This window comes from Procambarus clarkii, chromosome 3 (genome assembly GCF_040958095.1).
Source record: "Procambarus clarkii isolate CNS0578487 chromosome 3, FALCON_Pclarkii_2.0, whole genome shotgun sequence".
NCBI lineage: Eukaryota > Metazoa > Arthropoda > Malacostraca > Decapoda > Cambaridae > Procambarus > Procambarus clarkii.
This window is the reverse complement of record NC_091152.1, coordinates 40,337,684-40,362,862: the sequence shown is the minus strand read 5'-3', so window position 1 is coordinate 40,362,862 and position 25,179 is coordinate 40,337,684.

The following is a 25,179-nucleotide window of genomic DNA, read 5'->3' as shown; positions in this document are numbered from 1 at the left end:
ACATACACACACACACACACACACACACACACACACACACACCTCCCTCCTGTGCACACACACACACACACACACCCCTCCCTCCTGTACACACACACACACACACACACACACACACACACCCCTCCTGTGCACACACACACACACACACACCCCTCCCTCCTGTGCACACACACACACACACACACACACCCCTCCCTCCTGTGCACACACACACACACACACACCCCTCCCTCCTGTACACACACACACACACACCCCTCCCTCCTGTACACACACACACACACACCCCTCCCTCCTGTGCACACACACACACACACACACACACACACACACACACACACACACACACACACACACACACACACACACCTCCCTCCTGTACACACACACACACACACACACACACACACACACACACACACCCCTCCCTCCTGTACACACACACACACACACACACACACACACACACACACACACCCCTCCCTCCTGTACACACACACACACCTCCCTCCTGTGCATGCACACACACACCTCCCTCCTGTGTACACACACACACACACACACACACACACACACACACCCCTCCCTCCTGTACACACACACTCACCTCCCTCCTGTGCACGCACACACACACACACACCCCTCCCTCCTGTGTACACACACACACACACACACACCCCTCCCTCCTGTACACACACACACACACACACACACACCCCTCCCTCCTGTGCACACACACACACCCCTCCCTCCTGTGTACACACACACACACACACACCCCTCCCTCCTGTACACACACACACACACACACACACACCCCTCCCTCCTGTGCACACACACACACACACACACCCCTCCCTCCTGTGCACAAACACACACACACACACACACACACACACCCCTCCCTCCTGTGCACACACACACACACACACACACACACACCCCTCCCTCCTGTGCACACACACACACACCCCTCCCTCCTGTGCACACACACACACACACACCCCTCCCTCCTGTGCACACACACACACACACACACACACACACACACACACCCCTCCCTCTTGTGCACACACACACACACCCCTCCCTCCTGTACACACACACACACACACACACACACACCCCTCCCTCCTGTGCACACACACACACACACACACACACACCCCTCCCTCCTGTGCACACACACACACACACACACACACACCCCTCCCTCCTGTACACACACACACACACACACCCCTCCCTCCTGTGCACACACACACACACACACACACACACACACACACACACACACACACACACACACACACACACACACACACACACACACACACACGGGGTTTTGAAACCCCAGTAGGAATGAGCGACCACAGTGTATTGGTGTTTAAGTACCTGATTGTAGAAGGGTTATTGAACTCGAGGAGGGATACCGAAACCAAAAGGTTAGCATACCGAAAGGGAAACTATGAGGAGATAATAAAATTCCTAACAGATATAGCATGGGAAACAGAGCTCAGGGGAATGACGGCCCAAGATATGATGGACTACATCACGCAAAAATGCAAGGACGCAGCAAACAAGTTTGTCCTAGCCCAAAAGGAAAACAGTGAAATGAAGATGAGAAACCCACGGTTTAATCAGAGATGTAGGCTAGCTAAGCAGCAAAGTAAAAGGGCATAGAGAAACTATAGGAATAACAGGACACTGGAGAGCAGAGAAAGATACCAGAATGCCAGGAATGAATATGTCAGGATGAGAAGAGAGGCAGAAAGACAATACGAAAATGACATCGCAAGCAAGGCAAAGACTCAGCCTAAATTGTTGCATAGCCACATCAGGAGAAAAACAAGAGTAAAGGAACAGGTTATGAAATTAAGGATAGGGGCCAGAAGGATTCACTACAAACGACAAGGAAGTGTGTGAGGAACTGAATAAGAAATTCCAAGAGGTCTTCACCTTAGAGCAAGGAGAAATCCCAGAGATAAGAGAGGGAATAGCTAACCAGGAACCACTGGAAGAGTTTGAGATTACCAGCGGGGAAGTAAGGAAGTGTTTACTAGAGTTGGATGTGACAAAGGCTATAGGCCCAGATGGAATCTCCCCTTGGATACTAAAGGAAGGAGCAGAAGAACTTTGCCTCCCACTCTTCATAGTGTATAACAAATCACTGGCAACAGGGGAACTGCTAGATATTTGGAAAGCAGCTAACGCAGTCCCGATATACAAGAAAGGGGATAGACAGGAGGCACTGAATTACAGGCCAGTGTCCCTAACCTGCATACCATGCAAGCTGATGGAGAAGATTGTGCGAAGAAAGCTAATGGAGCACCTGGAACGAAAGAACTTTGTAACACAGCATCAACATGGGTTCAGGGATGGCAGGTCCTGCCTCACAGGGTTACTTGAATTTTACGACCAGGCAACAAAAATAAGGCAAGAAAGAGAAGGGTGGGCAGACTGCATATTTTTGGATTGTCAGAAAGCCTTTGATACAGTGCCACACAAGAGGCTAGTGAAAAAGCTGGAGATGCAGGCTGGAGCGAAAGGGAAGGTACTCCGTTGGATACTGGAGTACCTAAGCGACAGGAGACAACGAGTCAATGTGAGGGGTGAGGTCTCAGATTGGCGAGACGTTACGAGTAGAGTCCCGCAGGGGTCAGTCCTTGGACCTATACTGTTTCTGATATATGTAAATGATCTCCCAGAGGGTATAGAATCGTTTCTCTTAATGTTTGCCGATGATGCAAAAATTATGAGGAGGATTCAAACTGAGGACGATAGTAGGAGGCTACAAGATGACCTTGACAGACTGAGTGAATGATCTAACAAATGGCTGTTGAAGTTCAACCCGAGTAAATGCAAAGTAATGAAACTAGGCAGTGGAAATAGGAGGCCAGACACAGGATACAGAATAGGAGGTGAAGTACTTAATGAAACAGACAGAGAGAAAGATCTAGGAGTTGATATCACACCAAACCTGTCTCCTGAAGCCCACATAAAAAGAATAACGTCTGCGGCATATGCGAGGCTGGCTAACATCAGAACAGCGTTCAGGAACCTGTGTAAGGAATCATTCAGAATCTTGTACACCACATATGTAAGACCAATCCTGGAGTATGCGGCCCCAGCATGGAGCCCGTACCTTATCAAGCACAAGACGAAGCTAGAAAAAGTCCAAAGGTATGCCACTAGACTAGTCCCAGAACTAAGAGGCATGAGTTACGAGGAAAGGCTGCGGGAAATGCACCTTACGACACTGGAAGACAGAAGAGTAAGGGGAGACATGATCACTACCTACAAAATCCTCAGAGGAATCGACCGGGTAAACAAGGATGAACTATTCAACATTGGTGGGATGCGAACAAGGGGACACAGGTGGAAACTGAGTTCTCACATGAGCCACAGAGACGTTAGAAGGAACTTTTTCAGTGTCAGAGTAGTTAACGGATGGAATGCACTAGGCAGTGATGTGGTGGAAGCTGACTCCATACACAGTTTTAAATGTAGATATGATAGAGCCCAGTAGGCTCAGGAATCTGTACACCAGTTGATTGACAGTTGAGAGGCGGGACCAAAGAGCCAAAGCTCAACCCCCGCAAGCACAAATAGGTGAGTACACACACACACACACACCTCCCTCCTGTGCGCACACACACACACACACACACACACACACACACACACACTCACACACACAAAAAAGCTCACATCTGAGTGAACAGCTCGCGGGGGTCGACGTCTTAATAACCCGGGTTCGATTCCCAGCGGAGGCGGAAACGAATTCGCAAGGTTTTTACCATTACTCTATCCTGGGCTACTTAAATCCTGGGCTGCTCAGGATAAATCCTTATCCTAACGTCTTCCAAGTGCTATATAGTCGAAATGGCTTGTCGCTTTCCGCTGATAGTTCCTTCCTTCTAAAGGACAAGTATCTATCCACATTATTGGGAAATTACATACAAAAATATCATAAGATGAGCCCAGTGCTGACCTCCACGGGTCGACTATTTGTGTAAACAGTTCAACATCAAGAGCAAAAACAGAATCTGTTGGTGCAGTATCTACTACCTTACCAAGATGATTACTATTTAAACCAATATTACGCATTAATCTTTTCCAAATAAAAGGAGTAAAAATCAACTTAGAAGTATCTTCATGTGGGACATGTGTGAATAAGGAGTCCACATCCACACAAGCCAGTACAGAGTGATTACATTTAATAGCACCAATTTCTATATTTGTGTAAACATTTGTTGACATGAAGGTATTTCTTACCATTCTGGTCTGCCTCTTGGGCACTGTACATCCTCGGCTATTAAGGACTACTAGTTGACTTTTCTCTACCACTCTGATACAGTCATTAAGGAAGCAGGTGAGTTCCAATGGCCAAATAATCTCTTTTACTGTATGTAACAAGAGCCAAGACTCTGGTAACATATAGTAAGTGTCCAGGTCTTTAACATCTAACTTTCCTTGAACATAAGTATATAATCCTTCCATAATACTGGACTGCTTCTGTTGTTCGCGTAGTTCATCACAAATGGTGCCCGATGGTTCTTGTGGGAAACGCTGTGTGTATTAGTGGCTTTAGGCATAGTATGTACTGGCACTATCCAGAAATCCAACATTCTGATTGTAACGCAATTTGAATGTATTTACTTTTTTTTGAATAAACATTTATTTATTTATTTATTTATTGTTATGTTTGGTAACTGCTGGTGGATACCGCAGCTGGACATCTCCGGTTGTTATTGGATAAATTTAATGATCAGCAACTTATTGTTACTTCTGATAGATGGTGCTACAGCCTCTCTCCGGCTTGACGCCTTCTTTTGATAATTACTTCATCATTCTTGACGTGCGTGATGGATAGGAATTCTTCACCAGCCGTGATGCTTGTGTGTCCCTCGTTCCAACCTTCCTGTGCTGGCGTGGATGATTTACAAGTTTAATTTAAACTTTCAGTATTTTGATGATTGGTAAAATGATATTAAGCTGGAGGGTTGTTAAGGCCATAACAACGCTAATACACCAACCACCAAGTATACTCTAGTCCTCCAACCCGTCCTCTTAAAAATACCGTCGTTTTCCGCTTGTATGCGCACTATGGCCAAAAATAGACGTAATTTAAAATGAAATCGGCTCACGAAAGTGATGTACTGTCCCGTTTTCTGTTTGAGTCCTACGGCTTACTCAGTAAGGTTATGAGAGGAAACTTTAAATTATCGGTTTAAAGACATTTTGAAACTTCAGGAGACTTTCCTGCCCTCCTAACCTACCAGAGGACCTTCACTTACCATTTTGGAAAAAAAAATCCCAAATTTATTTTCGAATTTTTGTATTTTCAAATTTCCTCCATTTTCGACCATACGGGTAAACAGCCAAGTTGAAACGTAATTTGCCAGAGGAGCGGGTGAGTCGTGAGCACTGTCAAGGACTAAAGTATTGCTCAGTGTACACACACCGAGAATGGAGAAAACCTCTCGGAATATACTAACCTCAGCTGCCACTAACAAACAAATCAGTTGAAGTATAAATTTGAACTTATCAATTTAAAGCAGCAAAGAAAAGAAATCCAATTGATGTCGGCGTTCAATCTCCGACCGTCCAAATGGTTGGGCACCATTCCTTTCCTCCGTCCCATCCCAAATCCTTATCATAATCCCTTCCCAGTTTTTTACATGCGACATGGGTTGGCACTTTCCACTGATAGTTCCCTTCCTTTTAGGCACGATAAGAATAATCATGAAAAAGGCGCATATATAACAAGGAGCATATATAACAAGGAACATATATAACAAGGAACATATATAACAAGGTGCATATATAACAAGGTGCATATATAACAAGGAGCATATATAACAAGGTGCATATATAACAAGGTGCATATATAACAAGGAGCATATATAACAAGGTGCATATATAACAAGGAACATATATAACAAGGTGCATATATAACAAGGAACATATATAACAAGGTGCATATATAACAAGGTGCATATATAACAAGGAGCATATATAACAAGGTGCATATATAACAAGGAACATATATAACAAGGTGCATATATAACAAGGTGCATATATAACAAGGTGCATATATAACAAGGTGCATATATAACAAGGAACATATATAACAAGGTGCATATATAACAAGGTGCATATATAACAAGGTGCATATATAACAAGGAACATATATAACAAGGTGCATATATAACAGGGCGCATATATAACAAGGTGCATATATAACAAGGTGCATATATAACAAGGTGCATATATAACAAGGAACATATATAACAAGGCGCATATATAACAAGGTGCATATATAACAAGGTGCATATATAACAAGGAACATATATAACAAGGCGCATATATAACAAGGAACATATATAACAAGGCGCATATATAACAAGGTGCATATATAACAAGGTGCATATATAACAAGGAACATATATAACAAGGCGCATATATAACAAGGAACATATATAACAAGGAGCATATATAACAAGGTGCATATATAACAAGGAACATATATAACAAGGCGCATATATAACAAGGTGCATATATAACAAGGTGCATATATAACAAGGAACATATATAACAAGGCGCATATATAACAAGGAACATATATAACAAGGAGCATATATAACAAGGTGCATATATAACAAGGTACATATATAACAAGGTGCATATATAACAAGGTGCATATATAACAAGGTGCATATATAACAAGGTGCATATATGTTACGGCCCTCTCGGGTCGCAACCGGGTTCTTTCTCTGATGTTGTTAGAGGTAGGGTATCCGGCCCCAAGCCAGTAGTGGCTTTCAAGGGATGTGATCCGTAACGCAAGTAAATTAAAGGGGAAGGGAAATAAAGGCAAAAACTTAATAATATAATTATTACCGTCACTATAAATAATATAAAGATTATCACAAGGGGGAGGAATAAACACTATTATACTCAACTTAGTCTTCCTCTGAAGACTCTGGACATTCACGGTGCTCAACAAGGCTAAGCTCTTGGGCCTCTTGTGGCCTCACGACGAATCCTTCGATTCTCTTGAGTCTACCCTGGCCACAGGCCAGCCAAATCACAGTTCCACTGGGGGCACCGTCGTGGAGGCCATCAACCACAAGTCCAGCCGGTAGCTGGCAGGTTCCAATCAGCAACGCTGGTTAGGCCACTCCACGATCGATACTAAGGTCGCGAGCCCTAGTCAGGAGCCTCGTGTGATCCCACAGGTCACTCTCTTTTCCACAACACCCCAGTGGTTAAGCGTCTCCACCAGTCAGTCCCGGATATGACAATCCCTCAACTGCCACTTCACAGGCAGGCTAACACCACAGTGTTCATCCGGGGGGCGACTCACAGCAGCTGCAGCAAATAATTGGAGACAAGACGGCTGCCTTGGGTAGATTGATCCAACTTCCATTACAGCAGTCCCAGGTCGACTCTGTAATCAGACACGTCATCAGTAATAGGGACACTCTAGGGCACGTCACTTACTGGCTCAGACCCAATCGCCCACCTATCCACTCCATAGATGGCGTTGCTGTCTAAGTGCCACCTCACCAGAGGTCAGCAGCGGTTGTGTTATGAGCTGATCAGGACGGGAAACTAGACCTTGTGGCTGGTGTTTACTGTCCTAACTTGATGGCGCCATCCATTTGGAGGGGGTTTCAAGAGCTGACCCACAGATGGCGTGGTCGTCACTGCTCCGTGCTCGGACGCTGGGCTCGGGTCCGTAACACCTCCCCACCAAAAAGAATTTGGTTTGGGGTTCTTAAAAGAAAAACACAAACCAAATTAGTACGTGGATACAACTCCACACGGACTCACATACACTACAAACTGGAGTGGCAAGGATGTCCTGTCCACAGAACTGTCCCACTGGGCAACTCTGGCACAGATGAAACTTGAAGATATTAGGCAATGACCTGCCTGTTGCAACTTCCCACACCTCCACCGAGATGTTAATCCGGGGCATAATCTTACGTGTCCCGAGTAAGGATTGGTGTAGACACGATCTGGGGCGACTCGACACTTCCCTGTGTCGTGGCACCGATGATGGCTGGTCACAGACGGCATTTCTGGTACCGGTTCGGTAGTCCTTCAGGGAGACGGGAACCTGGAATACAGGGGTCTGATAATTTAGAGTGACAGCGATAGTTAAATCAGTACTCACAGCATACTCCTCTACTAGGCCCACACCTAGTCCCAACATGGCTGCTCGTACATCGAGGATGGCATTCGCTCTGCCACCGTCAGGTCGACCAACGGTCCGTATAACGCTGCATTTAGGCTCAGCAATCACGCAGGGGGTGTCAACCTGTCGGAAACAGTCACTCATAATATCACATCTCGTACCTCCTGTATCTACCATCACCTTCCAGGTCCCTTCTTCGACTGCACTACTCACAGTGCACGTCTCCAATCCCTGCGGTCTTTTCACAATGTTCAAGGGAGCCATCATCTGTCGGGTTGTCCACTGGTCCTTACTGAGAACACACACGAGAATAAAACAAAATACCGCTAAGAAACATGGGGCCAACTGAGGAATAAGCTTCCTGAGCCTGTAATGTCCATAACCGGCTATAACCATTAGCCTGGTTTGGACCAAAGAGGACACTACAACCTTCGCACATACCTCACATACCTCCGACGTCTGGGGAATCTCTGGCCGGTTCAATGAACGCTGTACCTTGCCATACCGCAAGTACACATCCGCCTTTGCTCCAGACTCTGGGGTATCCGTGGGTGCTTGCACACGAGACCTCTCTTCATGCTCAGTTGCCTCTGCCATCGTAACATCATGTTCCTTATTGGGAGAAGAATCAGGAGACTGCTAGGATGCTGTCAATCTGTAGGTGAGAGGACAAATTAAACATAGTATATTCCGGGTCTGTCTGTACCTGGACATTACCACTGCCTGCTGTTACCTCAGACCTTGCTGTTCCGGCTGACTCGTCCACAATCTTGGGATGATTGTTGCTCCAATCCGTCACCAAGTCGTTGGCTAGTATCACGTCAATCCCAGCTATAGGTAGGGTATCGACTACTGCCAACGAACATGTGCCGCTGAAGTAAGGCGAGTCGAGATGTACCGGCACTAAGGGGGCGACATACCGCGTCCTAGGAAACCCAACTAGGATAACCTCTTGTCTCCCATCCACACTCACTCCCTCGGGTAACGAGTTTCTCACGATCAGGGACTGGGCTGCTCCACTATCTCTGAGCACTACTACCGATCTACCAGTATGATCACTCGTTACATACCCGCATGAAGTGTGTGGGGAAAACAATCTTAGTTCTCCCTGCGTAGTCGTAGACTGGCTTCCTGCTGGTAGTGTTACACAGCTCATCAACATCACCTCCCTACGTGCGCCGCTACCTCTTCTGCCTCGGCACATAGCAGCTACATGCCCTTTCTACCCACAAGTCCAGCACACCATATTCCTCCTCGGACTCCGGTGTTGCGGACTATTAGGACTAGTCCTTCGAGGGCTACTTGGGGGCGTCTTCTTAGTGCTTTGTGGGACGGGAGTTTCCTCTTCGTCATTTCTTTATCTTTCATCTCCATTTCTTTATTTTTCATCTCCATTTCTTTATCTTTTAATTCTCGTTCTAATTCTAACTTCTTCCATTCTATCTCGCGATTTATCTCTAAGGCACGCATTTTGACTGTAAGAAAGCTAATATTCAGCTCACCTGCATCACTGTCAATGTCACTGCCTTTATCTTCCTTTTCAGTGGAAGCTACCTCTTCACTTTCTTTTGTACCTTGTGCCTCACTTTCCTGTTTCTCATCGGCCTTCAAATGCCGGTGAACCTTGGACAAGATCTCTACACGGGAATCACTGGCACGGATCTTGATCTCCAGGTAGGCACTCACCAGTACGAGTTCCTGTTTGCCCAGATATTTTAATCTGGCAAGACAGTCCTCCCTGTTCAGAAAAGCCTGAACATCGTCCAGATCATCGATGGTCGCTTTTTCCGCCATTGTCACTGAGATGAAGCACTTAACTAGCACTTAACACACCGCTTTCACGTTTGCACTTAACGCACCGAGCACTGTTCTATGTCAATATTGCACTTTATCGCACCAAACACTGCACTTGCCAATATTGCACGTAATTACATCAGGCACTGCACTACACAATATTGCACTTAATCACAGCGAGCACCGCACTGCACAATATTGCACTTAGTCACTCCGAGCACCGCACAGGACGTATAACGTCCTAATAGTCACACACAGGGGGAATTATTTACAGGGATTGCGCCACTTCACCACCCCTGTCAAACATACTTGACAAGGGGTCGAATCCTGCTGGGGATGCCAATTATGTTACGGCCCCTCTCGGGTCGCAACCGGGTTCTTTCTCTGATGTTGTTAGAGGTAGGGTATCCGGCCCCAAGCCAGTAGTGGCTTTCAAGGGATGTGATCCGTAACGCAAGTAAATTAAAGGGGAAGGGAAATAAAGGCAAAAACTTAATAATATACTTATTACCGTCACCATAAATAATATAAAGATTATCACAAGGGGGAGGAATAAACACTATTATACACAACGTAGTCTTCCTCTGAAGACTCTGGACGTTCACGGTGCTCAACAAGGCTAAGCTCTTGGGCCTCTTGTGGCCTCACGACGAATCCTTCGATTCTCTTGTGTCTACCCTGGCCACAGGCCAGCCAAATCACAGTTCCACTGGGGGCACCGTCGTGGAGGCCATCAACCACAAGTCCAGCCGGTTCCTGGCAGGTTCCAATCAGCAACGCTGGTTAGGCCACTCCACGATCGATACTAAGGTCGCGAGCCCTAGTCAGGAGCCTCATGTGATCCCACAGGTCACTCTCTTTTCCACAACACCCCAGTGGTTAAGCGTCTCCACCAGTCAGTCCCGGGTATGACAATCCCTCAACTGCCACTTCACAGGCAGGCTAACACCACAGTGTTCATCCGGGGGGCGACTCACAGCAGCTGCAGCAAATAATTGGAGACAAGACGGCTGCCTTGGGTAGACTGATCCAACTTCCATTACAGCAGTCCCAGGTCGACTCTGTATACAGACACGTCATCAGTAATAGGGACACTCTAGGGCACGTCACTTACCGGCTCAGACCCAAACGCCCACCTATCCACTCCATAGATGGCTTTGCTGTCTAAGCGCCACCTCACCAGAGGTCAGCAGCGGCTGTGTTATGAGCTGATCAGGACGGGAAACTAGCCCTTGTGGCTGGTATATCCTGTCCTCACTTGATGGCGCCATCCATTTGGAGGGGGTTTCGGGAGCTGACCCACAGATGGCGTGGTCATCACTGCTCCGTGCTCGGACGTTGGGCTCGGGTCCGTAATAATATATAACAAGGTGCATATAAAACAAGGTGCATATATAACAAGGTGCATATATAACAAGGCGCCTATATAACAAGGTGCACATATAACAAGGTGCATATATAACAAGGAGCATATATAGCAAGGTGCATATATAACAAGGAGCATATATAACAGGGCGCATATATAACAAGGAGCATATATAACAAGGCGCATATATAACAAGGCGCATATATAACAAGGAGCATATATAACAAGGCGCATATATAACAAGGAGCATATATAACAGGGCGCATATATAACAAGGAGCATATATAACAAGGTTCGTATATAACAGGGCACATATATAACAGGGCGCATATATAACAGGGCGCATATATTACAGGGCACATATATAACAGGGCGCCTATATAATAGGGCACATATATAACAGGGCACATATATAACAGGGCACATATATAACAGGGCGCCTATATAACAGGGCACATATATAACAGGGCACATATATAACAGGGCGCCTATATAACAGGGCGCATATATAACAGAGCACATATATAACAGGGCGCCTATATCACAGGGCACATATATAACAAGGCGCCTATATAACAGGGCGCCTATATCACAGGGCACATATATAACAAGGCGCCTATATAACAGGGCGCATATATAACAGGGCACATATATAACAGGGCGCCTATATAATAGGGCACATACATAACAGGGCACATATATCACAGGGCGCATATATAACAAGGCGCATATATAACAGGGCACATATATAACAGGGCGCATATATAACAGGGCACATATATCACAGGGCACATATATAACAGGGCGCATATATAACAGAGCACATATATAACAGGGCTCATATATAACAGGGCACATATATAACAGGGCTCATATATAACAGGGCACATATATCACAGGGCACATATATAACAGGGCTCATATATAACAGGGCACATATATAACAGGGCTCATATATAACAGGGCACATATATAACAGGGCGCATATATAACAGGGCACATATATAACAGGGCGCATATATAACAGGGCACATATATCACAGGGCACATTTATAACAAGGCGCCTATATAACAGGGCGCATATATAACAGGGCACATATATAACAAGGCGCATATATAACAGGGCGCATATATAACAGGGCACATATATCACAGGGCACATATATAACAGGGCGCATATATAACAAGGCGCATATATAACAGGGCACATATATAACAAGGCGCATATATAACAGGGCGCATATATAACAGGGCGCATATATAACAGGGCACATATATAATAGGGCACATATATAACAGGGCTCATATATAACAGGGCACATATATAACAGGGCACATATATAACAGGGCACATATATCACAGGGCACATATATAACAGGGCGCATATATAACAGGGCACATATATAACAGGGCACATATATAACAGGGCGCCTATATAACAGGGCACATATATAACAGGGCACATATATAACAGGGCACATATATAACAGGGCGCATATATAACAGGGCGCATATATAACAATGCACATATATAACAGGGCACATATATAACAAGGCGCATATATAACAGGGCGCATATATAACAATGCACATATATAACAGGGCACATATATCACAGGGCACATATATAACAAGGCGCATATATAACAGGGCACATATATAACAAGGCGCATATATAACAGGGCACATATATAACAGGGCACATATATAACAAGGAGCATATATAACAAGGAGCATATATAACAAGGCGCATATATAACAAGGAGCATATATAACAAGGAGCATATATAACAAGGAGCGTATATAACAGGGCACATATATAACAGGGCACATATATAACAAGGCGCATATATAACAAGGCGCATATATAAGAAGGAGCATATATAACAAGGAGCATATATAACAAGGAGCGTATATAACAGGGCACATATATAACAGGGCACATATATAACAAGGAGCATATATAACAAGGCTCATATATAACAAGGGGCATATATAACAAGGCGCATATATAACAAGGAGCATATATAACAAGGCTCATATATAACAAGGGGCATATATAACAAGGAGCATATATAACAAGGAGCATATATAACAAGGTGCATATATAACAAGGTGCATATATAACAAGGTGCATATATGTTACGGCCCTCTCGGGTCGCAACCGGGTTCTTTCTCTGATGTTGTTAGAGGTAGGGTATCCGGCCCCAAGCCAGTAGTGGCTTTCAAGGGATGTGATCCGTAACGCAAGTAAATTAAAGGGGAAGGGAAATAAAGGCAAAAACTTAATAATATACTTATTACCGTCACCATAAATAATATAAAGATTATCACAAGGGGGAGGAATAAACACTATTATACACAACGTAGTCTTCCTCTGAAGACTCTGGACGTTCACGGTGCTCAACAAGGCTAAGCTCTTGGGCCTCTTGTGGCCTCACGACGAATCCTTCGATTCTCTTGTGTCTACCCTGGCCACAGGCCAGCCAAATCACAGTTCCACTGGGGGCACCGTCGTGGAGGCCATCAACCACAAGTCCAGCCGGTTCCTGGCAGGTTCCAATCAGCAACGCTGGTTAGGCCACTCCACGATCGATACTAAGGTCGCGAGCCCTAGTCAGGAGCCTCATGTGATCCCACAGGTCACTCTCTTTTCCACAACACCCCAGTGGTTAAGCGTCTCCACCAGTCAGTCCCGGGTATGACAATCCCTCAACTGCCACTTCACAGGCAGGCTAACACCACAGTGTTCATCCGGGGGGCGACTCACAGCAGCTGCAGCAAATAATTGGAGACAAGACGGCTGCCTTGGGTAGACTGATCCAACTTCCATTACAGCAGTCCCAGGTCGACTCTGTATACAGACACGTCATCAGTAATAGGGACACTCTAGGGCACGTCACTTACCGGCTCAGACCCAAACGCCCACCTATCCACTCCATAGATGGCTTTGCTGTCTAAGCGCCACCTCACCAGAGGTCAGCAGCGGCTGTGTTATGAGCTGATCAGGACGGGAAACTAGCCCTTGTGGCTGGTATATCCTGTCCTCACTTGATGGCGCCATCCATTTGGAGGGGGTTTCGGGAGCTGACCCACAGATGGCGTGGTCATCACTGCTCCGTGCTCGGACGTTGGGCTCGGGTCCGTAATAATATATAACAAGGTGCATATAAAACAAGGTGCATATATAACAAGGTGCATATATAACAAGGCGCCTATATAACAAGGTGCACATATAACAAGGTGCATATATAACAAGGAGCATATATAGCAAGGTGCATATATAACAAGGAGCATATATAACAGGGCGCATATATAACAAGGAGCATATATAACAAGGCGCATATATAACAAGGCGCATATATAACAAGGAGCATATATAACAAGGCGCATATATAACAAGGAGCATATATAACAGGGCGCATATATAACAAGGAGCATATATAACAAGGTTCGTATATAACAGGGCACATATATAACAGGGCGCATATATAACAGGGCGCATATATTACAGGGCACATATATAACAGGGCGCCTATATAATAGGGCACGTATATAACAGGGCACATATATAACAGGGCACATATATAACAGGGCGCCTATATAACAGGGCGCATATATAACAGGGCACATATATAACAGGGCGCCTATATAACAGGGCGCATATATTACAGGGCACATATATAACAGGGCGCCTATATAACAGGGCGCCTATATAACAGGGCACATATATAACAGGGCACATATATAACAGGGCGCCTATATAACAGGGCGCATATATAACAGAGCACATATATAACAGGGCGCCTATATCACAAGGCACATATATAACAAGGCGCCTATATAACAGGGCGCCTATATCACAGGGCACATATATAACAAGGCGCCTATATAACAGGGCGCATATATAACAGGGCACATATATAACAGGGCGCCTATATAATAGGGCACATATATAACAGGGTACATATATCACAGGGCGCATATATAACAAGGCGCATATATAACAGGGCACATATATAACAGGGCGCATATATAACAGGGCACATATATCACAGGGCACATATATAACAGGGCTCATATATAACAGGGCACATATATCACAGGGCGCATATATAACAAGGCGCATATATAACAGGGCTCATATATAACAGGGCACATATATAACAGGGCTCATATATAAAAGGGCACATATATCACAGGGCACATATATAACAGGGCTCATATATAACAGGGCACATATATCACAGGGCGCATATATAACAAGGCGCATATATAACAGGGCACATATATAACAGGGCGCATATATAACAGGGCACATATATCACAGGGCACATATATAACAGGGCGCATATATAACAGAGCACATATATAACAGGGCTCATATATAACAGGGCACATATATAACAGGGCGCATATATAACAGGGCACATATATAACAGGGCGCATATATAACAGGGCACATATATCACAGGGCAGATATATAACAAGGCGCCTATATAACAGGGCGCATATATAACAGGGCACATATATAACAAGGCGCATATATAACAGGGCACATATATAACAGGGCGCATATATAACAGGGCACATATATAACAGGGCGCATATATAACAAGGCGCATATATAACAGGGCACATATATAACAAGGCGCATATATAACAGGGCGCATATATAACAGGGCGCATATATAACAGGGCACATATATAACAGGGCACATATATAACAGGGCTCATATATAACAGGGCACATATATAACAGGGCACATATATAACAGGGCACATATATCACAGGGCACATATATAACAGGGCGCATATATAACAGGGCACATATATAACAGGGCACATATATAACAGGGCGCCTATATAACAGGGCACATATATAACAGGGCACATATATAACAGGGCACATATATAACAGGGCGCATATATAACAGGGCGCATATATAACAATGCACATATATAACAGGGCACATATATAACAAGGCGCATATATAACAGGGCGCATATATAACAATGCACATATATAACAGGGCACATATATCACAGGGCACATATATAACAAGGCGCATATATAACAGGGCACATATATAACAAGGCGCATATATAACAGGGCACATATATAACAGGGCACATATATAACAAGGAGCATATATAACAAGGAGCATATATAACAAGGCGCATATATAACAAGGAGCATATATAACAAGGAGCATATATAACAAGGAGCGTATATAACAGGGCACATATATAACAGGGCACATATATAACAAGGCGCATATATAACAAGGCGCATATATAACAAGGAGCATATATAACAAGGAGCATATATAACAAGGAGCGTATATAACAGGGCACATATATAACAGGGCACATATATAACAAGGAGCATATATATAACAAGGCTCATATATAACAAGGGGCATATATAACAAGGCGCATATATAACAAGGAGCATATATAACAAGGCTCATATATAACAAGGGGCATATATAACAAGGAGCATATATAACAAGGAGCATATATAACAAGGAGCATATATAACAAAGCGCATATATAACAAGGCGCATATATAACAAGGAGCATATATAACAAGGCTCATATATAACAAGGTGCATATATAACAAGGCGCATATATAACAAGGAGCATATATAACAAGGAGCATATATAACAAGGCGCATATATAACAAGGAGCATATATAACAAGGCTCATATATAACAATGGGCATATATAACAAGGCGCATATATAACAAGGAGCATATATAACAAGGCTCATATATAACAAGGGGCACATATATAACAAGGAGCATATATAACAAGGAGCATATATAACAATTAACTGCCTAACAAAGCCAGATAACACTTGTGTGGACAAGACAATACACAAGCATGGGGGGGGGGGGGATTAACATCAGTACAATGACAACATCACAATATTGTAATTTAACCAACACTCAAAAATAATTCAGAAATAATATTTTGCAATCACAAATTCACGACATAAATAGTATTGTTTCGTAGCAACTTTGAGAGTTGCACAGTGTGTTGCAAGGCTCCTGTCTCATAATACTCTCCTTCACATATAATGTGTTTTCCCAATAGACATTACAAAAAGAAATTGACATCAGTGAGAAAATCAGTTCCGAGTTGTTAAAACCTTTTACATCACATATAAAACTTGAAAAGTAGTAACGATAAAAAGCAGGTAACTGTTGTTTATCTCTATATTCTTATATTTGCACATCCAATAGTCAGCTATAAATGAATGTTTGTATGCAGTGAAATGGAAAATTTATTGAAAATTCCAACTGATTTCCCGTAAATATTGCTTTTAATATGCAATATTTTTATTTGAATTCTATGTACGCAAAAATATGTATTCGGACGAAGTAATTCACAAAATATGAAGAGTTTTTTAAAAGCCGTTTACTGAACATAACTGATTCAAAACTAATTGTATCATATAATTTAAAAGGGAATATTATTGTATGAGGAACTTATATATATACTGTATGTATTTTTTTTTAAGCTAGAAGGGGTACTACCTCTTGTACAAGTGTAGGGACCCATAGCCTCGGAGAAGAAAATAAAGAGTACTCAAAGAAGGCGTTGTGGATCCTCACTGAACACTTTGATATTTTCTTTTCTTACCACCCCGATTCTGTTGTTATGTGTGTATATGTATCTAACTTTATTTGAAAATTTCATTATTTATATATATATATATATATATATATATATATATATATATATATATATATATATATATATATATATATATGTCGTACCTAGTAGCCAGAATGCACTTCTCAGCCTACTATGCAAGGCCCGATTTGCCTAATAAACCAAGTTTTCCTGAATTAATATATTTTCTCTAATTTTTTTCTTATGAAATGATAAAGCTACCCATTTCATTACGTATGAGGTCAATTTTTTCTTATTGGAGTTAAAATTAACGTAGATATATGGCCGAACCTAACCAACCCTACCTAACCTAACCTAACCTATCTTTATAGGTTAGGTTAGGTTAGGTAGCCGAAAAAGTTAGGTTAGGTTAGGTTAGGTAGGTTAGGTAGTCGAAAAACAATTAATTCATGAAAACTTGGCTTAATAGGCAAATTGGGCCTTGCATAGTAGGCTGAGAAGTGCGTTCTGGCTACTAGGTACGACATATATATATATATATATATATATATATATATATATATATATATATATATATATATATATATATATATATATATATATAAATATATATATATATATATATATATATATATATATATATATATATATATATATATATATATATATATATATATATATATATAACGATGTCATCGTGTTCTCTGAAATTATATTAACAACTTATCCTTATTCAACACACCAATGACAACATTTCGGAAAGTTATCGGCGACCCGTTTTCTGTTCCTTATATAAATTACGCAACAGGTCCTGTGGCCTCTGGAGGAGCAGTATGGTGTATTTAACACACTGTTATCCACAGGAGACCTTTGGCCGGGAGATAACCTGTGTTATATGGTGGTGTGTAAAGTTGTATGGTGCTCTACCCTCTAGCTTCCCTGCCATACCATTATTATTATGGTAGCTCTACCGTGGGGGGTAATGAACGTCCTTGTTGTTGTACTGGGACCATGACTTTTGTCTGTACACGAGGAGACAGTCACAGTGGAACTGGACATTCACAGTTCTTTGAAGAGGAATTACATTGATGGAACGAGTACTTTGCATGCTACATTTAATACATAAAGATATGTACTAAACATACATTTATGTTTAGCAATGTGGCCCTGAGATTGAGTCTAAGCAATTAACCTTCTACCAATCATACCATAATTATTATTTTTATCTTTCTAGGGTTCCTTCTAGGTTTTATATGGCCGATGGTTGCTCTTATTTGCATTTGTCCCAAGGTTACTCTAATTTTTGCTTCAAGGTTGCTCTGCTCTATATTTTCAGCGTTGCCTTGCTATTTTGCTGCCATGGTCTCCTATTATTCATAGGTACTAATGCACGTTTAACACCTCATCATAGTTTATATAAATAGTTATTTTGCTAGATAAAATTATGACCAAATCACACAGCAGGTGATGAAGAAACGACGACGTTTCGATCGGTGGAGGACCATTATCATGTCGTGTGTGTCCACGACGACCGACACGTTGTCGTCTCTCTATCTTCTGATGTGTGGTTTGGTCATCACATCTTCAGCCCCGTTATTGTGACTCATCGTCTTGCTGGAAACATGTCACTAACAAGGCAGTTCCGAGGTACTTCCTCAGAGATGTTGTCAAGCATATCAAATGTCATCCCGTAAGCACCTGTGTGTTTTTGTCTTAATTAAACTCATTGAGCATTAGAATTTTCACATTTTGATTGTCAGAGATGAAGTCAGCTGATGAATAGATGATCCCTCTGTCGGACAGAGGTCTCTGAGAACACAGAGAGAGAGATCATGCTATGAATAATTGATCATAAAGGTTAAGCAACACAATCTTTATATTCAACTTTGCTTTAACAATTTTGTTTCGAATAACATTTGAACCCAAATGAAAAAATCCAAAGTGCCACAATTTGTTAATGTTATTTTAAGATTGGTTTAATTCGAAACAGATTTGTTAAATCTGTTTGGGAGAAGATTTACAGGGATGACCTGGCACTAGGCTGCTGGCTGGTGTTATGGCCCTGGACCAGGCTGCTGGCTGGTGTTATGGCCCTGGACCAGGCTGCTGGCTGGTGTTATGGCCCTGGACCAGGCTGCTGGCTGGTGTTATGGCCCTGGACCAGGCTGCTGGCGGGTGTTATGGCCCTGGACCAGGCTGCTGGCTGGTGTTATGGCCCTGGACCAGGCTGCTGGCTGGTGTTATGGCCCTGGACCAGGCTGGTGGCGGGTATTATGGCCCTGGACCAGGCTGCTGGCTGGTGTTATGGCCCTGGACCAGGCTGCTGGCTGGTGTTATGGCCCTGGACCAGGCTGCTGGCGGGTGTTATGGCCCTGGACCAGGCTGCTGGCTGGTGTTATGGCCCTGGACCAGGCTGCTGGCTGGTGTTATGGCCCTGGACCAGGCTGCTGGCGGGTGTTATGGCCCTGGACCAGGCTGCTGGCGGGTGTTATGGCCCTGGACCAGGCTGCTGGCTGGTGTTATGGCCCTGGACCAGGCTGCTGGCGGGTGTTATGGCCCTGGACCAGGCTGCTGGCTGGTGTTATGGCCCTGGACCAGGCTGCTGGCTGCTGTTATGGCCCTGGACCAGGCTGCTGGCGGGTGTTATGGCCCTGGACCAGGCTGCTGGCTGGTGTTATGGCCCTGGACCAGGCTGCTGGCTGGTGTTATGGCCCTGGACCAGGCTGCTGGCTGGTGTTATGGCCCTGGACCAGGCTGCTGGCTGGTGTTATGGTCCTGGACCAGGCTGCTGGCTGGTGTTATGGTCCTGGACCAGGCTGGTGGCGGGTGTTATGGCCCTGGACCAGGCTGGTGGCTGGTGTTATGGCCCTGGACCAGGCTGGTGGCGGGTATTATGGCCCTGGACCAGGCTGGTGGCTGGTGTTATGGCCCTGGACCAGGCTGGTGGCGGGTGTTATGGCCCTGGACCAGGCTGGTGTTATGGCCCTGGACCAGGCTGCTGGCTGGTGTTATGGCCCTGGACCAGGCTGCTGGCTGGTGTTATGGCCCTGGACCAGGCTGCTGGCTGGTGTTATGGCCCTGGACCAGGCTGCTGGCTGGTGTTATGGCCCTGGGCCAGGCTGCTGGCTGGTGTTATGGCCCTGGACCAGGCTGCTGGCTGGTGTTATGGCCCTGGGCCAGGCTGCTGGCTGGTGTTATGGCCCTGGACCAGGCTGCTGGCTGGTGTTATGGCCCTGGGCCAGGCTGCTGGCTGGTGTTATGGCCCTGGACCAGGCTGCTGGCTGGTGTTATGGCCCTGGACCTGGCTGCTGGCTGGTGTTATGGCCCTGGGCCAGGCTGGTGGCTGGTGTTATGGCCCTGGACCAGGCTGCTGGCTGGTGTTATGGCCCTGGGCCAGGCTGGTGGCTGGTGTTATGGCCCTGGACCAGGCTGCTGGCTGGTGTTATGGCCCTGGGCCAGGCTGCTGGCTGGTGTTATGGCCCTGGACCAGGCTGCTGGCTGGTGTTATGGCCCTGGACCAGGCTGCTGGCTGGTGTTATGGCCCTGGACCAGGCTGCTGGCTGGTGTTATGGCCCTGGGCCAGGCTGCTGGCTGGTGTTATGACCCTGGACCAGGCTGCTGGCTGGTGTTATGGCCCTGGACCAGGCTGCTGGCTGGTGTTATGGCCCTGGACCAGGCTGCTGGCTGGTGTTATGGCCCTGGACCAGGCTGCTGGCTGGTGTTATGGCCCTGGACCAGGCTGCTGGCTGGTGTTATGGCCCTGGACCAGGCTGCTGGCTGGTGTTATGGCCCTGGACCAGGCTGCTGGCTGGTGTTATGGCCCTGGACCAGGCTGCTGGCTGGTGTTATGGCCCTGGACCAGGCTGCTGGCTGGTGTTATGGCCCTGGACCAGGCTGCTGGCGGGTGTTATGGTCCTGGACCAGGCTGCTGGCTGGTGTTATGGCCCTGGACCAGGCTGCTGGCGGGTGTTATGGCCCTGGACCAGGCTGCTGGCGGGTGTTATGGCCCTGGACCAGGCTGCTGGCGGGTGTTATGGCCCTGGACCAGGCTGCTGGCTGGTGTTATGGCCCTGGACCAGGCTGCTGGCGGGTGTTATGGCCCTGGACCAGGCTGCTGGCTGGTGTTATGGCCCTGGAATAGGCTGCTGGCTGGTGTTATGGCCCTGGACCAGGCTGCTGGCTGGTGTTATGGCCCTGGACCAGGCTGCTGGCTGGTGTTATGGCCCTGGACCAGGCTGCTGGCTGGTGTTATGGCCCTGGACCAGGCTGCTGGCGGGTGTTATGGCCCTGGACCAGGCTGCTGGCTGGTGTTATGGCCCTGGACCAGGCTGCTGGCGGGTGTTATGGCCGTGGACCAGGCTGCTGGCTGGTGTTATGGCCCTGGACCAGGCTGCTGGCGGGTGTTATGGCCCTGGACCAGGCTGCTGGCTGGTGTTATGGCCCTGGACCAGGCTGCTGGCTGGTGTTATGGCCCTGGACCAGGCTGCTGGCTGGTGTTATGGCCCTGGACCAGGCTGCTGGCGGGTGTTATGGCCCTGGACCAGGCTGCTGGCTGGTGTTATGGCCCTGGACCAGGCTGCTGGCTGGTGTTATGGCCCTGGACCAGGCTGCTGGCTGGTGTTATGGCCCTGGACCTGGCTGCTGGCTGGTGTTATGGCCCTGGACCAGGCTGCTGGCTGGTGTTATGGCCCTGGATCAGGCTGCTGGCGGGTGTTATGGCCCTGGACCAGGCTGCTGGCTGGTGTTATGGAGCTGGACCAGGCTGCTGGCTGGTGTTATGGCCCTGGACCAGGCTGCTGGCTGGTGTTATGGCCCTGGACCAGGCTGCTGGCAGGTGTTATGGCCCTGGACCAGGCTTCTGGCGGGTGTTATGGCCCTGGACCAGGCTGCTGGCTGGTGTTATGGCCCTGGACCAGGCTGCTGGCTGGTGTTATGGCCCTGGACCAGGCTGCTGGCTGGTGTTATGGCCCTGGACCAGGCTGCTGGCTGGTGTTATGGCCCTGGGCCAGGCTGCTGGCTGGTGTTATGGCCCTGGACCAGGCTGCTGGCTGGTGTTATGGCCCTGGACCAGGCTGCTGGCTGGTGTTATGGCCCTGGACCAGGCTGCTGGCGGGTGTTATGGCCCTGGACCAGGCTGCTGGCGGGTGTTATGGCCCTGGACCAGGCTGCTGGCTGGTGTTATGGCCCTGGACCAGGCTGCTGGCTGGTGTTATGGCCCTGGACCAGGCTGCTGGCTGGTGTTATGGCCCTGGACCAGGCTGCTGGCTGGTGTTATGGCCCTGGACCAGGCTGCTGGCTGGTGTTATGGCCCTGGACCAGGCTGCTGGCTGGTGTTATGGCCCTGGACCAGGCTGCTGGCTGGTGTTATGGCCCTGGACCAGGCTGCTGGCTGGTGTTATGGCCCTGGACCAGGCTGCTGGCTGGTGTTATGGCCCTGGACCAGGCTGCTGGCTGGTGTTATGGCCCTGGACCAGGCTACTGACTGGTGTTATGGCCCTGGACCAGGCTGCTGGCTGGTGTTATGGATCTGGACCAGGCTGCTGGCGGGTGTTATGGCCCTGGACCAGGCTGCTGGCTGGTGTTATGGCCCTGGACCAGGCTGCTGGCGGGTGTTATGGCCCTGGACCAGGCTGCTGGCTGGTGTTATGGCCCTGGACCAGGCTGCTGGCGGGTGTTATGGCCCTGGACCAGGCTGCTGGCGGGTGTTATGGCCCTGGACCAGGCTGCTGGCTGGTGTTATGGCCCTGGACCAGGCTGCTGGCTGGTGTTATGGCCCTGGGCCAGGCTGCTGGCGGGTGTTATGGCCCTGGACCAGGCTGCTGGCTGGTGTTATGGCCCTGGGCCAGGCTGTTGGCTGGTGTTATGGCCCTGGACCAGGCTGCTGGCTGGTGTTATGGCCCTGGACCAGGCTGCTGGCTGGTGTTATGGCCCTGGACCAGGCTGCTGGCTGGTGTTATGGCCCTGGACCAGGCTACTGGCTGGTGTTATGGCCCTGGACCAGGCTGCTGGCTGGTGTTATGGCCCTGGACCAGGCTGCTGGCTGGTGTTATGGCCCTGGACCAGGCTGCTGGCTGTTGTTATGGCCCTGGACCAGGCTGCTGGCTGGTGTTATGGCCCTGGACCAGGCTACTGGCTGGTGTTATGGCCCTGGACCAGGCTGCTGGCTGGTGTTATGGCCCTGGACCAGGCTGCTGGCTGGTGTTATGGCCCTGGACTAGGCTGCTGGCTGGTGTTATGGCCCTGGACCAGGCTGCTGGCTGGTGTTATGGCCCTGGACCAGGCTGCTGGCTGGTGTTATGGCCCTGGACCAGGCTGCTGGCTGGTGTTATGGCCCTGGACCAGGCTGCTGGCTGGTTTTATGGCCCTGGACCAGGCTGCTGGCTGGTGTTATGGCCCTCGACCAGGCTGCTGGCTGGTGTTATGGCCAGGGTACTGCTCTACTCTATCCACAGAGCCGGCCAGGGTACTGCTCTACTCTATCCACAGAGCCGGCCAGGGTACTGCTCTACTCTATCCACAGAGCCGGCCAGGGTACTGCTCTACTCTATCCACAGAGCCGGCCAGGGTACTGCTCTACTCTATCCACAGAGCCGGCCAGGGTACTGTAACACGGGTTAGGTTCCTCTCTCTTTACTTCCTTCTTTCTACTCCCTCTACCCGTATTCTTACTTATTATTTCTAAACCAAGGGACTCCAAAACTTTTACCAAAGCCAACTCCACGCCACGTGGTCCTAAGACGATTGACCGACTTAGGATTCTACACCCAGTATGACGTGACCTAAGCTCTGAACAAAACCCTAGAGTCACCTCTGCTGCCACCACCAGACCAGTAATACAAGAGCAATGATCGAGGTCTGGATCGATCACGCTAATTAATCAACCTAGGGGCTTGATCCCCACTATAAACGATGACCTTGAGTGTGGAATAAATTACACGGTAATGATAATTCCGATTCGATGTTAGAATCGGCGCCCAATGCAACTCTGCCTCGTGTGGACCACGTGACCAGGACAAGTATACACATAAAACACATGGAAACAATAAAATGCAAATTAATAACAAATTTAATTTATTAAAAGAAAACTAAAACAAAATCTAAATAGGTTCACTCCCTATCACTTTAACACTCCCTACTTGACCTGAGTGGCAAATGAGA